Raw genomic sequence first — 23,391 nt, forward strand, 5'->3', positions numbered from 1 at the left:
AGAATTGAACTTGATAATTTCTCTTGACCCATCAGAATTTTGTTTTGTTTGTTTTAATTTCCTGAAAGTCAAAGAGAGAGACTTCAGAGAAAGCAAACTTACTGATACTTTGATCTTGGACTTCTAGACTAAGACATTTTGAGAAAATAAAATTTTTGATATTTAAGCCACCATGTCTGTAGTATTTTATGGCAGCCCTAAAAAGCTAATACAGATGACATTCCTTTGTCTTTGATAGAGTTCCTTTTTTGTTGTTGTTGTTCTTCTTTTGCGACGTTAATCATCACTATCATTGTTGTTCCATTCAAGGTAGATATCTCATTCCTCTGCCTGTTTTCTAAGATTTTAAGAAATCTGTCTCTACTTCTTACTGTTTTAGTAGCAGATCATGGAATACAGTCCCATCACTTCATGGCAAATAGATGGGAAAAAAAACAGAAACAGTGACAGACTTTATATTCTTGGGCTCCAAAATCACTGCAGATGGAGATTGCAGCCACAAAATTAAAAGACGCTTGCTCCATGGAAGGAAAGCAATGATAAACCTATACAGCTTTAAAGAGCAGAGACATTACTTAGCTGACAAAGGTCCATGAAATCAAAGCTATGGTTTTTCAAGTAGTCATATATGGTTGGCAAAGTTGAACCATATCGAAGGCTGAGCACTGAAGAATTGATGTTTTTGAGCTATGGTGTTGGCGAAGACTCTTGAGAGTCCCTTGGACTGCAAGGAGATCAAATCAGTCAACTCTAAAGGAAATCAACCCTGAATATTCATTGGAAGCACTGATGCTGAAGCTAAATCTCCAATAATTTGGCCACCTGATGTGAAGAGCTGACTCATTAGAAAATACCCTGTTGATGGGAAAGATTTAAGGCAAGAGGAGAAGGGGACGACAGAGGAAGAGATGATTGGATGGCATCAACAACTCATTGGACATGACTGAGAAAGTTCCAGGAGATGATGAAGGACAGGGAAGCCTGGTGTGCTGTAGTCCATGGGGTTGCATAAAAGATGGACATGACTGAGCAACTGAACAACAACAAAATACCTATTTTAGTTTTATATATACCTATGCATAGCTTTCTTTGAGTTTCCTAAAATTCCTAGGTTATTTGGCTAACCTGTTTTAAGAGCTATGGAAAATTTTCAATTATTATTTCTTCAAATATTGTTGTTGTCTATTCATTGTCTTTACTCTCCTTCCGGAATCTCATTTGAGTGAGTATTAGCTCATCTGAGAGTATTCCGCATGGCTTTAATTCTTTGTTACTCTTTTTATTTTATTTTTCTCCTTTGCTTTAATGTGGATGTTTTTTTCAATGATATGTCTTTGAGTTCGATATTTTTCTTTTGTTCCTTTGTATTTTCCCTTTTCTCAACCTACTGTTTAACACATGTGTTGCCTTTTTAGCATCAGATATCATGAAGATATTTGCTTTTAAATTGGATTTAATATCTTGTTTTATATTTTTTTCAGTTCTTTGATGAAATTCTCCATATGCTCATTTTTGTTCAACTTTTCCCCTAATACTTTAACATAACGGTTACAGTTACTTTAAATTTATTGATGTATATCAGCCACTAAATCTGGTCGAACTCTTTGCAACACCATGGACTATAGCACCCCAAGCATTCTTATCCTTCACTATCTCCCAGAGTTCGCTGAAACTCATGTTTATGATGATGCCACCAAAACATCATTCTCTGTCATCATCTCTCCTCCTGCCCTCAGTCTTTCACAGAATTAGGGTCTTTTCCAATAAGTCAACTCTTCCCATCAGGTGGCCAAACTATTGGAGCTTCAGCATCAGTCTTTCCCATGAATATTCAGATTGACTTTCTATAGGATTGACTGGCTTCACCTCCTTTCTGTCCAAGGGACTCTCACAAGTCTTCTCTAGCATCACAGTTTGAAAGCATCAATTCTTTAGCACCTAATCTTCTTTATAGTCCAACTCTCCCATCCATACATAAGTACTGGAAACACCATAGCTTTGACTATATGGAACATTGTCAGTAAAGTGATGTCTCTGCTATCTAATATACTGTCTAGATTTACCATAGCTTTTCATTCAAGGAGGAAGCATCTTTTAATCTCATAGCTGCAGTCACTGTCCACAGTGATTTTGGAGCCTAAGAAAAGAAAGTGTGTCATTGCTTCACTTTTCCCCCTCTTTCCCCTTTTATTTGCATGAAATGATGGGACTGGATTCTATGACTTCAGTTTATTGAATATTGAGTTTAAGTTAGCTTTTTCAGTCTCCCCTTTCAGCCTCATCAAGAGGCTCTTTAGTTTCTCTTCAATTTCTTCCATTAAAGCATATCTGCATAACTGAGGTTGTTAAGAGTTCTCCTAGCAATCTGTTTTCATTCTGTGATTCATCTATCTTGGCATATCTTATAATGTACTCTGTATACATGTTAAAAAATCAGGATGACAATATACCATATACAATATAATCCTTTCAAGTACGATTTTGAACCAGTCCATTGTTCCATGTCCTGTTCTGTTTCTTGACGTGCACAATGTTTCTCAGGAGGCAGGTAACATGGTCTGGCATTTCATTCTCTTTAAGAATTTTCAAAAGTTTGTTGTGATTCGCATAGACAAAGGCTTTAGCATAGTCAATAAAGCAGAAGTAGACATTTTTCTGGAGCTCTCTTGCTTTTTCAATGATCCAGTGGATATTGGCAATTTGATCTCTGGTTCCTATGCCTTTTCTAAATTCATCTTATAAATCAGGAAGTTCTCTGTTTATTTACTACTGAAGTTTAGCTTGCAGGATTTTTGAGCACTTCCTTGCAGGCATGTGAGATGAGAAAAATTTTATGGTAGTTATAACATTCTTTGGCATGGCCTCTCTTTGAGAATGGAAGGGAAACTGGCATTTTCCAGTCCTGTGGCCATTGTTTAATTTTCCAAAGTTGCTGGCATACAGAGTGTAGCACTTTCACAGTAACATCCTTTAGGATATTAAATAGCTCAACTGGAATTCCATCACCTCCACTAGCTTTGTTCATAGTAGTGCTTCCTAAGGCCCATTTGATTGCATACTCCAGGATGTCTGACCCTAGGTGAGTGACTACACCACTGTGGCTATCTGGATCAAGATCAAGTTCAGTAGCTCAGTATTAACTGACTCTTTACAAAACCATGGACTGCAGCATGCCAGAATTCCCTGTCCATTACCAACTTCTGGAGCTTCTTCAAACTCAGTTCCATCAAGTCAGTGATGCCATCCAACCATCTCATCCTCTGTCATCACCTTCTCCTCCTACTTTCAATCTTTTCCAGCATCAGAGTCTTTTCCAAAGAAGAAGTTCTTCACATCAGGTGGCCAAATTACTGGAGCTTCTGCTTAGCATTAGTCCTTCCAATGAATATTCAGGACTGATTTCATTAAGGATTGACTGGTTTGATCTCCTTGCAGTCCAACGGACTCTCAAGAGTCTTCTCCAACACCGCAGTTCAAAAGCATCAATTCTTTGGTGCTCAGTTCACAGTCTAACTCTCACATGCATACATGACCACAGGAAAAACCATAGCCTTGACTAGACGGACCTTATTCAGCAAAGTAATGTCTCTGCTTTTGAATATGCTATCTAGGTTGGTCATAACTTTTCTTCCAAGGTGTAAGTGTCTTTTTAATTTCATGGCTGCAGTCACCATCTGCAGTGATTTTGGAGCCCCCAAAAAATAAAGTCTGACACTGTTAGAGCTGGACTATAACATAAGCTGAGTGCCGAAGAATTGATGCTTTTGAACTGTGGTGTTGGAGAAGACTCTTGAGAGTCCCTTGGACTACAAGGAGATCCAACCAGTCCATTCTGAAGGAGATCACTCCTGGGATTTCTTTGGAAGAAATGATGCTAAATCTGAAGCTCCAGTACTTTGGCCACCTCATGCGAAGAGTTGAGTCATTGGAAAAGACTCTGATGCTGGGATGGATTGGGAGCAGGAGGAGAAGGGGATGACAGAGGATGAGATGGGTGGATGGCATCACTGACTCAATGGACGTGAGTCTGAGTGAACTCCGGGAGTTGATGATGGACAGGGAGGCCTGGCGTGCAGCGATTCATGGGGTCATGAAGAGTTGGACACGACTGAGCAACTGAACTGAACTGAACTGAACATCCATACAAGACAACAGGAAAAAGCATAACTTTTACTATATGGACATTTGTTAGCAAATAAAAGTCTCTACCTTTAATGTCTCTGGTGGAAAACGTCAGTTTTCTTTCCAATCCCAAAGAAAGGCAATGCCAAAGAATGTTCAAACTACTACAAAATTGCACTCATCTCATACTCTACAAAAGTAATGCTCAAAATTCTCCAAGCCAGGCTTCAACAGTACATGAACTGTGAACTTCCAGATGTTCAAGGTGGATTTAGAAAAGGCATAGGAACCAAAGATCAAAGATCAAATTTCCATAAGCAAGGTGAAAAGACAACCTTCAGAATGGGAGAAAATAATAGCAAATGAAGCAACTGACAAAGAATTTCAAAAATATACAAGCAACTCCTGCAGCTCAATTCCAGAAAAATAAACCACCCAATCAAAAAATAGGCCAAAGGACTAAATAGACATTTCTCCAAAGAAGACATATAGTTGTCTAACAAACACATGAAAAGATGCTCAACATCACTCATTATCAGAGAAATGCAAATCAAAACCACAATGAGGTACCATTTCACACCAGTCTAAATGGCTGCAATCCAAAAGTCTACAAGTAATAAATGCTGGAGAGGGTGTGGAGAAAAGGGAATCCTCTTACATTGTTGGTAGGAATGCAAACTAGTACAGCCACTATGGAGAACAATGTGGAGATTCCTTAAAAAACTGGAAAGAGAACTGCCATATGACCCAGCAATCCCACTGCTGGGCATACACACCAAGGAAACCAGAATTGAAAGAAACATATGGACCCCAATGTTCATCGCAGCACTGTTTATAATAGCCAGGACATGGAAGCAACCTAGATGTCCATCAGCAGATGAATGGATAAGAAAGCTGTGGTACATATACACAATGGAGTATTACTCAGCCATTAGAGGCAAAACATTTGAATCAGTTCTAATGAGGTGGATGAAACTGGAGCCGAATATACAGAGTGAAGTAAGCCAGAAAGAAAAACACCAATACAGTATACTAACACATATATATATGGAATTTAGAAAGAAAGTAATGATAACCCTGTATGTGAGACAGCAAAAGAGACACAGATGTATAGAACAGTCTTTTGGACTCTGTAGGAGAGGGCGAGGGTGGGATGATTTGGGAGAATGACATTGAAACATGTATAATATCAATGTGAAACGAATCGCCAGTCCAGATTCGATGCATGATACAGGATGCTCGGGTCTGGTGCACTGGGATGACCCAGAGAGATGGTATGGGGAGGGAGGTGGGAGGGGGGTTCAGGATGGGAAACACGTGTACACCCATAGTGGATTCATGTTTATGTATGGAAAAACCAATACAATATTGTAAAGTAAAAAAAAAAAAAAAAAAAGATCAAATTTCCAACATCTGTTGGCTCATCAAAAATGCAAAAGAGTTCCAGGAAATCATCTACTTCTGCTTTATTGATTGTGTCAAAGCCAAAGTCTTTGACTGTGTGGATCACAACAAACTGTGGAAAATTCTTAAAGAGATGGAAATACCAGACCAACTTACCTGCCTCCTGATATATCTGTATGCAGGTCAAGAAGCAATAGTTAGAACCAGACATGGAACAACAGAATGGTTCCAAATTGGGAAAAGACTGTATGTCAAGACTGTATATTGCACTCTGCTTATTTAACTTATATGCAGAATATATTATGCAGAATGCAGGCTGGATGAAGCTGGAATCAACTGAATATCAATAACCTCAGATACACAGGTGACACCACCCTTATGGCAGAAAGTGAAGAACTAAAGAGGCTTTTGATAGAAATGAAAAAGGAGAGTGAAAATTTTGGCTTAAATCTCAACATTCAGAAAACAACGATCATGGATGGTCCCATCCACTTCCTTGCAAATAGATGGAGAAACAATGGAAACAGTGAGAGACTTTTTTTTTTTTTTTCTGGACTCCAAAATCAGTACAGATGGTGACTGCAGCCACTAAATTAAAAGACACTGGTTCCTTGGAAGATAAGGTAAGACCGACCTAGAAAAAGTTTGCTAGCGTGTGAGATGAGTGCAATTATGTGGTATTTAGAGCATTCTTTGGCATTGCCTTTCTTTGAGATTGGAATGAAAACTGACCTTTTCCAGTCCTGTGGCCACTGCTGAGTTTTCTAAATTTGCTGGCATATTGAGTGCAGCACTTTCACAGCATCATCTTTCAGGATTTGAAATAGCTCAACTGGAATGCCATCACCTCCACTAGTTTTGTTTGTAGTGATGCTTCTTAAGGTCCACTTAACTTTGCATTCCAGAATCTCTGGCTCTAGTTGAGTGATCATGCCATCATGGTTACCTGGGTCATGAAGATCTTTTCTTGAATAGTTTTTTGTATTCTTGCCACTTCTTAATATCTTCTGCTTCTGTTAAGTTCATAGCATTTCTGTGCTGTACTGTGCCCATATTTGCATGATATGTACCCTTGGTATATCTAATTTTCTTGAAGAGAGCTCTAATCTTTCCATTCTATTTTTTCCTCTATTTCTTTGCATTGATCACTGATTAGCCTTCCTTGCTGTTCTTTGGAACTCTGCATTCATATGGATATATCTTTCCTTTTCTCCTTTGCCTTTTGCTTTCTTCTTTTCTCAGCTATTTGTAAGGCCTCTTCAGACAACCATTTTGCCATTTTGTATTTCTCTTTCTTGGGGATGGTCTTTATCACTGCCTCCTGCACAAAGTCACAAACCTCTGTCCATAGTTCTTCAGGCGCTCTGTCTACCAGATCTAATATCTTGAATCTATTCATCACTTCCACTGTATAATAATAAGGGATTTGATTTAGTAAGGTCTTAAGACTCCCTTGGACTGCAAGGAGATCCAATCAGTCCATCCTAAAGGAATTCAATCCTGAATATTCTTTGGAAGGACTGATGCTAGAGCTGAAACTCCAATAGTTTGGTGACATGATGTGAAGAACAACTCATTTGGAAAGACCCTGATGCTGGGAGAAGGGGACAACAGAGGATGAGATTGGTTGGATGGCATCACCAACTTAATGGACATGAGTCTGTGTAAACTCCATGAGCTGATGATGGACAGGGAGTCCTGGTGTACTGCAATCCATGGGGTCACAAAGAGCCGGACATGACTGAGAGACAGAACTGAATTGAATTCTGTAGCAGTTTTCCCTACTTTCTTCAATTTAAGTCTTCATTTTGCAATAAGAAGTTCATGATCTGAGCCACAGTCACCTCCCAGTCTTATTTTTGCTACTGTATAGAGTTTCTCCATCTTTGTCTGCAAAGAATAAAATCAATCTGATTTCAGTATTGACTATCTGGTGATGCCCATGTGTAGAGTCATCCTTTGTGTTGTTGGAAGATGGTGTTTGCTATGACCTGCACATTCTTGGCAAAACTCTGTTAGCCTTTGCTCTGATTCATTTTGTACACCAAGGCCAAATTGGCCTGTTATTCCAGGTATCTCTTTACTTCCTACTTTGGTATTCTAGTCCCCTCTATTAAACAGGACAACTTTTGGGGTGTTATTTCTAGAAGGTCTTGGAGGTCTTCATCGAACCCTTCAACTTCAGCTTCTTTAACATTACTAGTCGGAGCATAGACTTGGATTATTGTGATATCAAATGGTTTTCCTTGGAAACAAACAGAGATCATTTTGTCATTTTGGAGACTGAACCCATGTACTGCATTTCAGACTCTTTTGTTGACTATGAGGGCTAAAGCATTTTTTTCCCCAAAGGATTCTTGCCCAGAGTGGTAGATATAATGGTCTTCAGAATTAAATCGCCCATTCCAGTCCATTTTAGTTCACTGATTCCTTGTTCACTCTTGCCATCTCCTGTTTGACCACTGCCAATTTAACTTAATTCATGGATCTTAATGATTCTGGGTCATTAAGACTTTTTTTTTTTTTTTTGTATAATCCTTCTGTGAATTATTGCCAACTCTTCTTAACATGTTCTGCTTCAAGTTCCCTACCACTTCCACCCTCTATTGTGGCTATCTTTGCATGAAATCATCTGTTGATATCTCCAGTTTCTTATGAGATCTGTAATATTTTCCATTCTATTGTTTTCCTCTATTTCTTGGCATTGTCTGGAACTTTGAATTCAGTTCGGTATATATTTCCTTTTCTCTTTTGCCTTTCACTTCTCTCCTTTCCTCAGCTATTTTTCAGCTCCAGGTCTTGGGTGTTTTTTTTTTTAATTATATAGAACTTCTCCATCTTCGACCGCAAAGAATATAATCAACCTGATTTCAGTATTGAGTATATTCTGATGTCCATGTGTAGAGTTGTCTCTTGTGTTGTTGGAAGAATCTGTTTGCTATTACCTGTGTATTCTCTTGGCAAAACGCTTTTAACCTTTTTCATCTTTTATTTTGTAATTCAAGGCAAAACTTTTCTCTTACTCCAGGTATCTCTTGACTTCCTACTTTTTTTCTTAAATTTATTGCCTACTAACTCCAATGCTTGTACCATTTGTAGATCTGTGTCTATTTTCCTGTCCTCTCAGTTATTGGTTATATATTATTCTCTTTCACATGTCTAGTGACTTTTTTTTTAATGTGTGGAATATATGTGGTATGTAAACCAAAACTGTACTGCCTTTCTCTTTTCCTCTACTTCTCAAATAGTTAATTTGAATTAGGAATGAGAAAAGGTTTCTACAAAACTAAGTTTATCTCTGGTTTTCTTCTAGGATATGACCATCTTAGGTCTCTAAGATTGTAGCCCAGCAGTCTCTACCTTGCTACCACTAAAATAAAATAATTATTCTAGGTCTAGATCTTTTTCTCAGATGTTTCATTTCAATATCTCATGAAGTTCTCAGCAATCTCTATCTTCTGTGTCCTTAAAAATCTTGTGAGAGGTCTAGCTTTTGCTTAGAGATTTCCCCATCCAGCTCTCCATTTCCTTCCCATAAAACTTCAAAATTTGGCAACTATCTTGACAAATGGATCAACAATTTTCTTGAGAATGTTCTAAGTTAATGAAGTACCACAAGTTTTTAGGGCACTTCACTCTATCTTCTGGATATATTTACTAATATATTTTTGAAGTCTTCTCTTCCAAACAGCTTCAAGATCTTTCAATTGTCCAGAAAAGAAGGCCAGCAGTGTGCTTGAGGAAGATTTTTTTTTTTCTAAGTACTGGACGACAACAGGAGATTCATTCTGATTTATAGAAGCATTCAGTGTCCCATAGGAATCTTGAGTTCAGTAAACATCCTCTAGGAAAAACAGATGGTGTGTTTGAGTTTCCTCATTTTAAACTGGTCACATTAACCACCAACAACCTCTTAAAAGTGTTACTGGTTTCTCTTTCTCCTAGGCAGATCTTTCTCTAACTGAGACCACCCCTGAGTCCCTATCCAATATTGGCAAAAACTCCAGGAAAAATATCAGGACATCATTCCTCCTGGAGATTTCATTCATGTATTATCTATTGCTTCCCCAGTTCTTTGTTGAATGACAATCAGATTTCTCTCTTAATGAACCAGACTTTTTCTGTGTCACTGGATCATCAATGTATCACTTCTACACAGCAACGAGAAGTGGATTTTTTTTTTTAATGGAATTTTTTCCCCCCGCCTTGAGGATTTATTTGCAGCATTTGATTTTAAGTTTGTGGGGGAAAAAAAAACAAAACCATTTTTTTTTTAATTTGAGAGTTAAGTAGCTATTTCACAGTTGCCTACAATTGTTCATTTTACTTTTTTATTTATTGTTTTTTTTTATCTTTTTTAGGTTTTTACTTTCAGTCCTCAACTAAGCAGAAATATTTCTGTATGTTAACAATGAATCAACTTAAAACTTTTGACTTATAAACTATTTCCTTCTATCTGAACTGTAGAAAAACCTCTACTTTGGAGATTCTGTTCCATATTCTGAAAGTCATATAAATGCTCTAGGGCATACAAATTCAGGTTTCAGATGGAGATAAAGGATACATTATTCTATTCCTTGATTTAGAGAACTAAATATTTTATAAGTTGCTTTCACTACTTTTTTTGTGTGCTTTCTCTAAATTTGACTTGTTCCTGAGCTCCAAGTCTACATTGTTGAATGTTGCTTAATTTTACCCAAATATCCTAACATTGCCTTAAACTCTATATTAATCATATTACATGAATTACACATCCCCTTTATTTCCAACCTTGTTTACTTCCCCAAACATTAGCAATATTAAAAGTAACAACAACAACACATTTGCTGATCCTTAACTAAGGCTCCCTTCCCCAAAGCATAGGTTGGATACTGACTTCATCTTTGATTTCTATCTTCTCTATCTCCCTATATTCAGTTACCATGCTGCAGGCATGTGAAGTTGCTTCAGTAGTGTCCAACTCTGTGTGACACTATGGACTGTAGCCTGCCAGACTCCTCTGTGCATGGGACTCTCCAGGCTAAATTATTGGAGTGGGTTGCCATGTCATCCTCTAGGGAATCTTCTCCACCAGGGCTCAAACCCTTATCTCCTACACCTCCTTCACTAAGGATTCTTTACCACTGAGCCACCAAGGAAGCCCCATATTTAAATATAGGTGAAAACTATACCTCTACTTCTTAACAGCTCCAAGCCTGCTAAAATATTAACTGAGACTTCTTAATATTGGGACTAAAGTATTTTACTAGCTATCAACTTACTTTTTAACCTTAGTCTTTCTTCCCCCTCCAAACTTGTAATCTTCTACCAAATTATGTATCTGCAGATCATAGTTGATCATGAAAAGAACATTTCTCTCAGTTGTTCTTACTCTGGCTCAAGTCCAAACTATGTCCTCAAAATTTCTTTTCCAAAGTGTTTATCTCAATGTTCCTTTCCCTTTAACTTATGCTCCATCCATTTGAAATTTTGATGTTTCTACTGTGGGCTGCAGGCCTTTCAGTTCAGTTCAGTTCAGTTGCTCAGTCGTGTCCGACTCTTTGGGACCCCATGGACTGGAGCATGCTAGGCCTCTTTGTCTATCACCAACTCCCGGAGTTCACTCAAACTCATGTCCATTGAGTCAGTGATGCCATCCAGCCATCTCATCCTCTGTCTTCCCCTTCTCCTCCTACCACCAATCCCTCCCAGCATTAGGGTCTTTTCCAATGAGTCACCTCTTCACGTGAGGTGGCCAAAGTATTGGAGCTTCAGCTTCAGCATCAGTGCTTCCAATGAACACTGATCTCCTTTAGGATGGACTGGTTGGGTCTTCTTGCAGTCCAAGAGACTCTCAAGAGTCTTCTCCAGACCCAAGGTTCAAAATAATCAGTTCTTCAGTGCTCAGCTTTCTTCACAGTTCAACTCTCACATCCATACATGACCACTGGAAAAAAACATAGCCTTGACTAGATGGACCTTGGTTGGCCAAGTAATGGTTTCTGCTTTTTAATATGCTATCTAGGTTGGTCATAACTTTTCTTCCAAGGAGCAAGCCTCTTTTAATTGCATGGCTGTGGTCACCATCTGCAGTGATTTTTGAGCCCCCCAAAATAAAATTTGACACTGTTTCCACTGTTTCCTCATCTATTTGCCATGAAGTGATGGGGCCAGATGCCATGATCTTCGTTTTCTGAATGTTGACCTTTAAGCCAACTTTTTCAACTCTCCTCTTTCACTTTCATTAAGAGGCTTTTTAGTTCTTCTTCACTTTCTGCCATAAGGGTGGTGTCATCTGCATATCTGAGGTTATTGATATTTCTCCTGGCAGTCTTGATTCCAGCTTGTGCTTCTTCCAGCCCAGTGTTTCTCATGATGCACTCTGCATAGAAGTTAAATAAGCAGGGTGACAATATACAGCCTTGATGTACTCCTTTTCCTATTTGGAACCAGTCTGTTGTTCCATGTCCATGCTTCCTGACCTGCCTATAGGTTTCTCAAGAGGCAGGTCAGGTGATGTGGTATTCCCATCTCTTTCAGAATTTTCCACAGTTTATTGTGATCCACACAGTCAAAGACTTTGGCATAGTCAAGAAAGCAGAAATAGATATTTTTCTGGAACTCTCTTGCTTTTTCCATGATCCAGCAGATGTTGGCAATCTGATCTCTGGTTCCTCTGCCTTTTCTAAAACCATGCCTTTAGGCCACAATATAGATAACCCTGTGATCTTGCTACTTGAAGCATTATTCCCACTACCTGTTTATCTAGCTTTCTCTCAGTCACAGATTCTTATTCTACCCAGTTTTCAGTATTCCACTAGAATTCTTCTCTATGTAGTCTTTCTGATTTACCCCCTCTGAATCCCTAGAGTTTTAAATTACTATGGTAATTTAGCCATACTTCTCTGAAAGGACTTATATGGCTGTCCAATATTAACTTTTTTAGCTTATTTTCTATACTACACCTTAAATATCCAGTGATAAAATAACAAAATCATAAAAATGCTAAATAAATCTCTTAAAACATTTCACTGGTTTGAAAAAGAATGTAAAGAAATTGTGGAAGTTTCAGAAAAGCATTGTATTCATTTGCTGGGGCTATCATAGTAAAATGCCACAGATTGGTGGCCTAAATGATAGAAATTCATTTTCTCAGAGTTCTGGGAATTGAAGTCCAATTCAAGCTACTGACGGATTTGGTGTTTCTGAGTCCTCAGTGCTTGGTTTGCAGATGACCATTTTCTTGCTGTGCCTTTGCATGACCTGTGCATCAATCCCTGTTTTCTCTTCCTGGTCTTATAAAGGCACCAGTCCTGCCAGACGGAAACTCCACTCTTAGGACTTCATTTAGAATAGTTACCTCTTTAAAGGACATGTCTCCAAACACTGCAAACAGTCACTTTCTGAGGTACACTGGGAAGTAGCAGGTCAATATATGAATTCTGAGTACACACAGCTCAATCCATAGGAGCTATTAAAAAATATCATATGCAATCTCATTATAAAAATATGTCTATCCATTATAAGTTTTCTGTATTAAACAGTCTCATATTTGAATTCTGTGTGTAAATCATATGATACTCTTATACCACATTTCATATGGAGATTACAAATTGGAAGATAACTTTTTTGAGAGCTATTAAAATATTTCACAAATTGATATGCAGAAATATTTTTATCATTTTATCTCCATGCAAGAAATGAGAAATTGATATTAATTATTACAATTTTTAACTCTTCTTGGTTAACTGATGACAAAAATTGTATTTTGTACTAACTTTAACTCATTTACTTAATTTAAATGCTAACAGATTTATTTCAGTAATCTAAGCCTATGCCTCAACCAGTAATGCTGGAGAAGCTGAGGATTAACAGTTATATGAAGACTTACAAGACCTTTTAGAACTAACAAGCAAAAAAGATGTCCTTTTCATTATAAGGAAATGGAATACAAAAGTAGGAAGTCAAGAAACACCTGGAGTAACAGGCAAATTTGGCCTTGGAGTACAGAATGAAGCAGGGCAAAGACTAATAGAGTTTTGCCAAGAGAACACACTGGTCATAGCGAACACCCTCTTCCAACAACACAAGACAAGACTCTACACATGGACATCACCAGATGGTCAACACTGAAATCAGATTGATTATATTATTTGCAGCCAAAGACGGAGAACCTCTATACAGTCAGCAAAAACAAGACTAGGAGCTGACTGTGGCTCAGAACATGAACTCCTTATTTCCAAATTCAGACTTAAATTGAAGAAAGTAGGGAAAACCACTAGGTCATTCATGTATGACCTAAATCAAATCCCTTATGATTATACAGTGGAAGTGAGAAATAGATTTAAGGGACTAGATCTGATAGATAGAGTGCCTGATGAATTATGGACAGAGGTTTGTGACTTTGTACAGGAGACAGGGATCAAGACCATCCCGAAGAAAAAGAATTGCAAAAAGCAAAATGGCTGTCTGAGTAGCCCTTACAAATAGCTGTGAAAGGAAGATAATCAAAAAGCAAATAAGAAAAGTAAACATAAAAGCATCTGAATGCAGAGTTCCAAAGAATAGCAAGAAGAGATAAGAAAGCCTTCCTCCATGATCTATGCAAAGAAATAGAGAAAAAGAACAGAATGGGAAAGACTAGAGATCTCTTCAAGAAAATTAGAGATACCAAAGGAACATTTCAGGCAAAGATGGGCCCAATGAAGGACAGAAATGGTAAGGACCTAACAGAAGCAGAAGATATTAAGAAGAGGTGGCAAGAACACACAGAAAAACTGTCCAAAAAAGATCTTCATGATCCAGATAATCACAATGGTGTGATCACTCATCTAGAGCCAGACATCCAGGAATATGAAGTCAAGTGGGCCTTAGAAAGCATCACTATGAACAAAGCTTGTGGAGATGATGGAATTCCAGTTGAGCTATTTTGAATCAATATGCCAGCAAATTTGGAAAACTCAGCAGTGGCCACAGGACTGGTAAAGGTCAGTTTTCATTCTGATCCCAAAGAAAGGCAATGCCAACAATTGCACTCATCTCACATGCTAGTAAAGTAATGCTCAAAATTCTCCAAGCCAGGCTTCAGCAATACGTGAACCGTGAACTTCCTGATGTCCAAGCTGGTTTTAGAAAAGGCAGAAACCAGAGATCAAATTGCCAACATTCGCTGGATCATGGAAAAAGCAAGAGAGTTCCAGAAAAATATCTATTTCTGCTTTCTTGACTATGCCAAAGTCTTTGACTGTGTGGATCACAATAAACTGTGGAAAATTCTGAAACAGATGGGAATACCACATCACTTGACCTGCCTCTTGAGAAGCCTATATGCAGGTCAGGAAGCAACAGTTAGAACTGGACATGGAACAACAGACTGGTTCCAAATAGGAAAAGGAGTACGTCAAGGCTGTATATTGTCACCTTGCTTATTTAACTTCTATGCAGAGTACATCATGAGAAACACTGGGCTCGAAGAAGCACAAGCTGGAATCAAGACTGCTAGGAGAAATATCAATAACCTCAGATATGCAGATGACACCACCCTTATGGCAGAAAGTGAAGAGGAACTAAAGAGCTTCTTGATGAAATTAAAAGAGAAGAGTGAAAAAGTTGGCCTAAAGCTCAACATTCAGAAAACGAAGGTCATGGTATCTGGTCCCATCACTTCATGGCAAATAGATGGGGAAACAGTGGAAACAGTGTCAAATTTTATTTTGGGGGGCTCCAAAATCACTGCAGATGGTGACCACAGCCATGCAATTAAAAGAGGCTTGCTCCTTGGAAGAAAAGTTATGACCAATCTAGATAGCATATACAAAAACAGAGATATTACTTGGGCAACCAAGGTCCATCTAGTCAAGGCTATGTTTTTTCCAGTGGTCATGTGTGGATGTGAGAGTTGGACTGTGAAGAAGGCTGAGCACCAAAGAACTAATGCTTTTGAACTGCAGTGTTGGAGAAGACTCTTGAGAGCCCCCTGGACTACAAGGTGTTCCAACCAGTCCATCCAAAGGAGATCAGCCCTGGGATTTGTTTGGAGGGAGTCATGCTGAAGCTGAAACTCCAGTACTTTGGCCAGCTTATGCGAAGAGTTGACTCATTGGAAAAGACTCTGATGCTGGGAGGGATTGGGGGCAGGAGGAGAAGGAGACAACAGAGGATGAGATGGCTGGATGGCATCATGGACTTGATGGACATGAGTCTGAGTGAACTCCAGGAGTTGATGATGGACAGGGAGGCCTGGCGTGCTGTGATTTATGGGATCACAAAGAGTCAGACACGACTGAGTGACTGAACTGAACTGCTGTTTCCTTTCTCTTTTGCCTTTCACTTCTCTTCTTTTCTCAGCTATTTGTATGGCCTTCTCAGACAACAATTTTGCCTTTCGCATTTCTTTTCCTTGGGTATGGTCTTGATCACCACCTCCTGTACAATATCAGGAACTTTTATCCATAGTTCTTCAGGCACTCCCTCAGATCAAATCCCTTGAATCTCTTTGTCATTTTCACTGTATAATCGTAAGGGATTTGATTTAGGTCATACCTGAGTGGTCTAGTGGTTTTCCCTACTTTCTTCAATTTAAGTCTGAATTTAACAGTAAGGAGTGCATGATCTGAGCCACAGTCATCTCCTGGCCTTGTTTTTGCTGACTGTATAGAGCTTCTCCATCTTTGAAGCTTCTTCTTCTTGTCTGTATTACCTCCACAATAGTTTGGCCCCAGGTAAATAACAGAGGGAACATAGCCTCATCCATCAACATAAAGTTGGATTAAAGATTTACTGAGCATCGCCCTGCCCATCAGAACAAGATCCAGTCTCCCCTCAGTTAGTCTCTCCCATCAGGAAGCTTCCATAAGCCTCTTATCCTTCTCCATCAGAGGGCAGACAGACTGAAACCACAGTCACAGAAAACTAACCAATCTGATCACATGGACCACAGCCTTGTCAACTCAATGAAACTATGAGTCATGCTGTGTTGGGCCACCCAAGTGGGATGGGTCATGGTGGAGAGTTCTGACAAAACGTGGCCCACTGGAGAAGGGAATCACAAACCACTTCAGTATTCTTGACTTCAGTACCCCATGAACCATATGAAAAGGCAAAATATAGGACACTGAAAGATGAACTCCCCAGGTTGGTAGGTGCCCAATATGCTGCTGGAAATCAGTGGATAAATAACTCCAGAAAGAATGAATAGATGGAGCCAAAGCAAAAACACCCAGTTGTGGATGTGAGTGGTGATGGAAGTAAAGTCCAGTGCTGTAAAGAGCAATATTACATAGGAACTTGGAAGCTAGGTCCAAGAATCAAGGCAAATTGGAAGTGGTCATACAGGAGATGTGAAGAGTGAACATCAACATTTTTGGAGTCAGTGAACTAAAATGGATTGGACTGAGTGAACTTAACCCAGATGACCCTTGTTATCTACTATTGTGGGCAAGAATCCTTTAGAAGAAATGACAGAATGATCTCTATTCATTTCTAATGCAAAACATTCAATAGCACAGTAATCCTAGTCTATGCCCTGACCAGCAATGCTAAAGAAGCTGAAGTTGAATGGTTTTATGAAGATCTGCAAGACCTTCTAGAATTAACACACCCAAAAGATGTCCTTTTCATGACATGGGACTAGAATGCCAAAGTAGAAAGTCAAGAAATACCTGGAATAACAGGCAAATGTGGCCTTGGAGTTCAGAATGTAACGGGAAAAATGCTAATAAATTTTTGTCAAGAGAATGCAGGCATTCAGTTTAAAATTTATAAATTTCTGATCAGCCAAGATGGCAGACTAGGAAGACCCTGAAATCACTTCCTCTCATAGGCAAGCCAAAATTGCAACTATTTATAGGACAATCAATGAATAAAACAGGAAGCTACCAGAAAAGATCGTCTACGACTAAAGACATAAAGAAGGAACAACAATACTGGTAAGAGGGGCATAGTCACAATATAGTCAAGTCCCCTACCCCTGAGTGTTTAATCCATAAATGGGAGATTAATTAATATTGCAGAAGTTTTCCCCAAAGAGTAAGTTTTCCCCATATCCAGGCTTAGAGGTTCTGCACCAGGGACATAAGCCCCTGTGCATTTGGCTTTGGAAGTCATCAGAGCTTACTTTAAGAAATCCCAGAGGTCTGTGGGAAATAGAGACTCCACTCTTAAACTATTATTCACTGAGTTGTGTCTGACTCTTTGCAATCCTTTAGACTGTAGGCCAGCAATCTCCTCTGTCTACAGGATTTCCTAGGCAAGAATGCTGGAGTGAATTGCCATTCCCTTCTCTAGGGTATCTTCCTGACTCAGGGATCAAGCCTGGGGCTTCTGCATTGGCAGGCAGATTCTTTATCATCTGAGCCATTGCATGCTCCAGGACCCAGAGCAAAAGCAGTAATCGGAAAGGAACCTGAGTCAGACTCATCTGCTGATCTTAGAGGGCCTCCAGAAAGACAGGTGGTGCCTGCAGCTCACTCTGGGAACCTAGACAGTAGTGGCAGCCATTTTGAGAAATCTTTCTACCACATTGACAGTGATGCTGGTAAGTGCAATTTTGGAGTATTTCCTATAGATTTTCAGCCTCCAGATTCAGCCTTGCCCTTACACAAGAGCCTGTAGACACCTTAGGCCAAGCAACTAACTTGGCATAGACACAGACCAACCCACTTGCAGATAGGCTGCTTTAAGAATCCTTGAGCCCACAGCCTCCCCTGGACACAGTCCTACCCACAAGAGCACCCACGACTTGGCACCATACACTAATTCACAGGCACTTGTCCCAGGATCCCTACTAGACACAGGCTATAGGCCTCAAGGCCCTATAGCCAGAGAGCTTGGGACTCAGATCTGCATACCAGTGGGCAGACAGCAGCCCTAGAAAAGCTGGCCCACCTACCAGTGAACCTTCTTGAGCCTCAGGCCATACCTCACTCACCAGCTGGCAGAAAATAAGCTTCTGGAGGACTACAGTCCTGCAACCTGTGGATCTAGGCCACCCATAAGCAGGCCAGTATCTGCCCTGGGACAAGTCCAGCTCTCCCATTGCTGTCCAGTGAGCCTGATCTAGTCTCAGGTTCAGCCCACCCACCAGTGGGTAGACATTAGCCACATGCCAACTGCAGCCTTGCAGCCTACAGATCCAGGCCACCCATGAGCAGGCCAATACCTGCCCTGGGACCAAATGTGCCATGGCCCTGCCCACTATGGGCCAACATAAGCTTTGAAACATCATGAACACCACAGCCACGTATGTTAGGAATGGACCACACTCAGCAGTCCCTTGAGTCTGAAAGCCAGGAATCAGCTCTGCCCACCAGTAGAACAGTGCCAGCTCCAGGACCTATTTAGATATAAAAGTTTAATGGTAACCACAAACTTAAAATTTACAGTAAATATAAACACAAGAAAAGAAAAAGGAATCCAAACATAATACTAAAGGTAGTCATCAAACCACAAAATAAAGGAAAAAAAAAAAAGAATAAAGATTTACAAAAATAACTGAAGCAATTAAGGAAATGGCAAGAAGAACATACATATCAATAGTTATCTGAAATGCAAATGGACTAAATGCTGCAATCAAAACACATAAAGTGTCTAAATAGATACAAAAACAAGACCTATATATAAGCTTCCTATAAGATACTCACCTCAGATCTAGAGAAACACACAAACTGAAAGTGAGTGAATGGAAAAAAAAAATTCTATGAAAACAGAAATAAAAAGAAACCCAGATTAAGAATACTTTTATCAGACAAAAGAGGCATTAAAATAAAGACTGTTACAAGAGACAAAGAAGAACATCAAGAGATCAATCCTGGAAAAAGATATAACAATTGTAAATATATACACATCCAACAAAGCACCACCTAAATATATAATGAAAATATTGATGGACATAAAGGGAGAAATTGACAGTTACACAATATCAGTAGGAGACTTTAACATGTCCTTTGCATCAATGGACAAATCATTCAAACAGAAAATCCAAAAGGAAACATTGGTTTTAAATGCTATATTAGACTTGATGGACTTTATAGACACATACAGAACATTCTTCTCACATGCACATAGAACATTTTCCAATGTAGATCAACTATTAGGACACACAAAAAACTTCAGTAAATTTGAGGAAAATGAAAGCATAACAAGTATCTTTTATGACCACAATGTTATGAGAATAGAAATCAACTACAAAAAAAAAAAACTCATAAAAAAAACACAAACTCAAGGTGACTTAACAATATGCTACTAAAAACCAATGGATCACTGAAGAAATCAAAGAGGAAATAAAATACATATATATAACTGGAGACAAATGATAATGAAAACATGATGATCCAAAATCTATGGAACAAAGCAAAAGCAGTTTTTTAGCAATACATGCTTACCACAAAAAACAAACACACAAAACCTCAGATAAACAATGAAACTGTACTGTTAAATGAACTGGTTTCCCAGTTCAACTCAATTAGGAGAACAAACAACTCAATTAGCTAGGGAGAAATTATAAAGATCATAGCAAAAATAAATAAGAGACTACACTAATAATGTCAATTTAAAAGATCAATGAAGCAAAGAGCTAGAAAGATAAACAAAATTGATAAACCTTTATTTAGTCAGACGCATCAAAAAATAAAGAGAGCAGGCCCAGATCAATAAAATCAGAAATGAAAAAGAAATTAAAAACAGCATCACAGAAATACAAAAGATCATAAGAAGTACTATGAACAATTGTATGCCAATAAAATGGACAACTGAGAAAAATGGACAAATTATCAGAAATATACAATCTCTGATACAAGCAGAAGGAAATAGAAAATATGAACAGACCAATTACCAGTATTGAAATTAAATCAGTAATTTAAAAACTCCTATTAAACAGAAGTCCAGGACCAGATGTCTTCTCAGGTAAATTCTACCAAACATTAAGAGAAGAATTAACACTGAACAGATTACTCCAAACATTGCAGAGAAAACTCCTTCTGAGGCCAATATCACCCTGATACTAAACCCAGACAAAAATATATCACAAAAAAAGATGGTTACAGGCCACGCTCTTTGATGAACATGGATGCAAAAATCCTCAACAAAATATTATCAAGTGAATTCAATAATATATTTAAAGGAACATACACTGCAATGATGTGGGTTTTATCCCAGGGATACAAGGATGGTTCAGCATCTGCAATTCAATCAATGTAATTCACCACATTTATAAACTGAAAAATAAAAACCATATGATTGTCTCAATAGATGTAGAAAACATTGACATATTCAACTTTTATTTACGATTTAAAAAAAAAAAACTCTTCATAAAGTTGATGTAGAGGAAACAGACTTGAACATAGTAAAGATTATATATGTCAACAGGTAACATCATACTCAATGGTAAAAAGCTAAAAACACTTCCTCTAAGATCAGGAATAAGACACAAATGGCCATTCTCACCACTTTTATTTAACATAGGTAGGGAAATCCATTTCTCCAAAGAAGACATACGGATGGCTAACAAACACATGAAAAGATGCTCAACATCACTCATTATTAGAGCAATGCAAATCAAAACCACAATGAGGTACCACTTCACACCAGTCAGAATGGCTGCGATCCAAAAATCTGCAAGCAATAAATGCTGGAGAGGGTGTGGAGAAAAGGGAACCCTCCTACACTGTTGGTGGGAATGCAAACTAGTACAGCCACTCTGGAGAACAGTGTGGACATTCCTTAAAAAATTGCAAATAGAACTCCCTTATGACCCAGCAATCCCACTGCTGGGCATACACACCGAGGAAACCAGAATTGAAAGAGACACATGTACCCCAATGTTCATCGCAGCACTGTTTATAATAGCCAGGACATGGAAACAACCTAGATGTCCATCAGCAGATGAATGGATAAGAAAGCTGTGGTACATATACACAATGGAGTATTACTCAGCCGTTAAAAAGAATTCATTTGAATCAGTTCTGATGAGATGGATGAAACTGGAGCCGATTATACAGAGTGAAGTAAGCCAGAAAGAAAAACACCAATACAGTATACTAACACATATATATGGAATTTAGGAAGATGGCAATGACGACCCTGTATGCAAGTCAGGAAAAAAGACACAGATGGGTATAACAGACTTTTGGTCTCAGAGGGAGAGGGAGAGGGTGGGATGATTTGGGAGAATGGGAATTCTAACATGTATACTATCATGTAAGAATTGAATCGCCAGTCCATGTCTGACGTAGGGTGCAGCATGCTTGGGGCTGGTACATGGGGATGACCCAGAGAGATGTTGTGGGGAGGGAGGAGGGAGGGGGGGTCATGTTTGGGAACGCATGTAAGAATTAAAGATTTTAAAATTTAAAAAAAAAATAAAATTAAAAAAAAATTAACATAGGTAGGGAAATCCTAGCTATGACAATCAGAGAAGAAAATAAATAAATAAATAAATAAAAGGAATCTCAGATTGGGAAAGAAGTTAAACAGTCACTGTTTGCAGATGGCATGATAATATACATGTGCTGCTGTGCTGTGCTAAGTTTCTTCAGTGTCCAACTCTTTGTGACCCCATGGACTGTAGCCTGCCAGGCTCCTCTGTCCATCGAATTCTTCAGGCAAGAATACTGGAGTCTGTTGCCATTCCCTTCTCCAGGGTATCTTCCCTACCCAGGGATCAAACCCAAGTCTCCTGAATTACAGGCAGATTATTTACCATCTGAGCCACCATATAGAAAAGGCTTAATCTGGCCAGTAGTCAGGAAAATAAATATATGATATGCATTTAAATAACCATGAATTAGAATTTTACATTTAGATTGGGGGAAAGTGTCAAAATCTAGTGATTACCAAGTGCAAGAGATGATAGAGAAAATCAGGAATTTTTGCATACTGCTAATGGGGATGTAAATCATATTTCAGAGAGAATTTTGACAATTCCTAGTAAAGCTGAACATGAGCATATCCTAAAATTATCTAAAAATATATACTCTAGAGAAATTCTAGCATAGGTGCACAAAGCAACATATACAAAATTGTTTATTGTAGAATTGTTCATAGTAGCAAAAGCTGAGAAAAAAGTTGAATAACCATTGAAATAAAGATGGATGAATAGACTGTGGGAAATCCACTTAGTGGAAAACCATAATAGAATGATGTTTAAAATTAATTAAAGCTATATATAACTATGAAAACCACAATATACCAAAAAGAAATGTTGCACAATGTTCATCAACTTACATTGTTAAATACTCAAGTAAAAAAAAAATTACCTGTCTATATACACACAACTTCAGGATATTGGTGACTGCTTTCAGAAAGACAGTATGAGGAATTTCATGGGTGTTCCCAGGAACCAGCTGTAACTCGTGGAAAAACTTAAGTCTCCATAAATTGTCCTAAGCAAGTAAGATAAAAGAAGAAATGTATATTCAAGAAAATCTTCTAAATCTCAGAATGTGTGAGTCTGTAGCATCTGCTCCCTTTGTTGCAGTGAAAAGGAAAAGAAAGAGAAATGAGTTTTTTCTTTCCCTTTCCTGAAAACAAAAAAGATAAAGAGAAGAGTGAGCAGGACTGAACATTTCTAGCTTTTCTACTGTAACTTCACCTAATTCTGCATATCGGTAACTAAGTTTGCTTTTCTTGCCCCTAACTCTGCAAGAGCTACACTTCACACCTATTTTCTCTTCTTGTTGTTGTTTAGTTGCTCAGTTGTATCAAACTCTCTTGGCACCCCATAGACTGTAACCCACCAGACTCCTTTGTCCATGGGATTTCCCAGGCAGAATACTGGAGTGGGTTGCCATTTCCTCCTCCAGGGGATCTTCCCAACTCAGGGATCAAACCTGCACCTATTGAGTCTCCTGCATTGACAGGTGGGTTCTTTTCCCTCTGAGCCACCTGGGG

This window comes from Ovis canadensis, chromosome 11 (assembly GCF_042477335.2).
Source record: "Ovis canadensis isolate MfBH-ARS-UI-01 breed Bighorn chromosome 11, ARS-UI_OviCan_v2, whole genome shotgun sequence".
Taxonomy (NCBI): domain Eukaryota; kingdom Metazoa; phylum Chordata; class Mammalia; order Artiodactyla; family Bovidae; genus Ovis; species Ovis canadensis.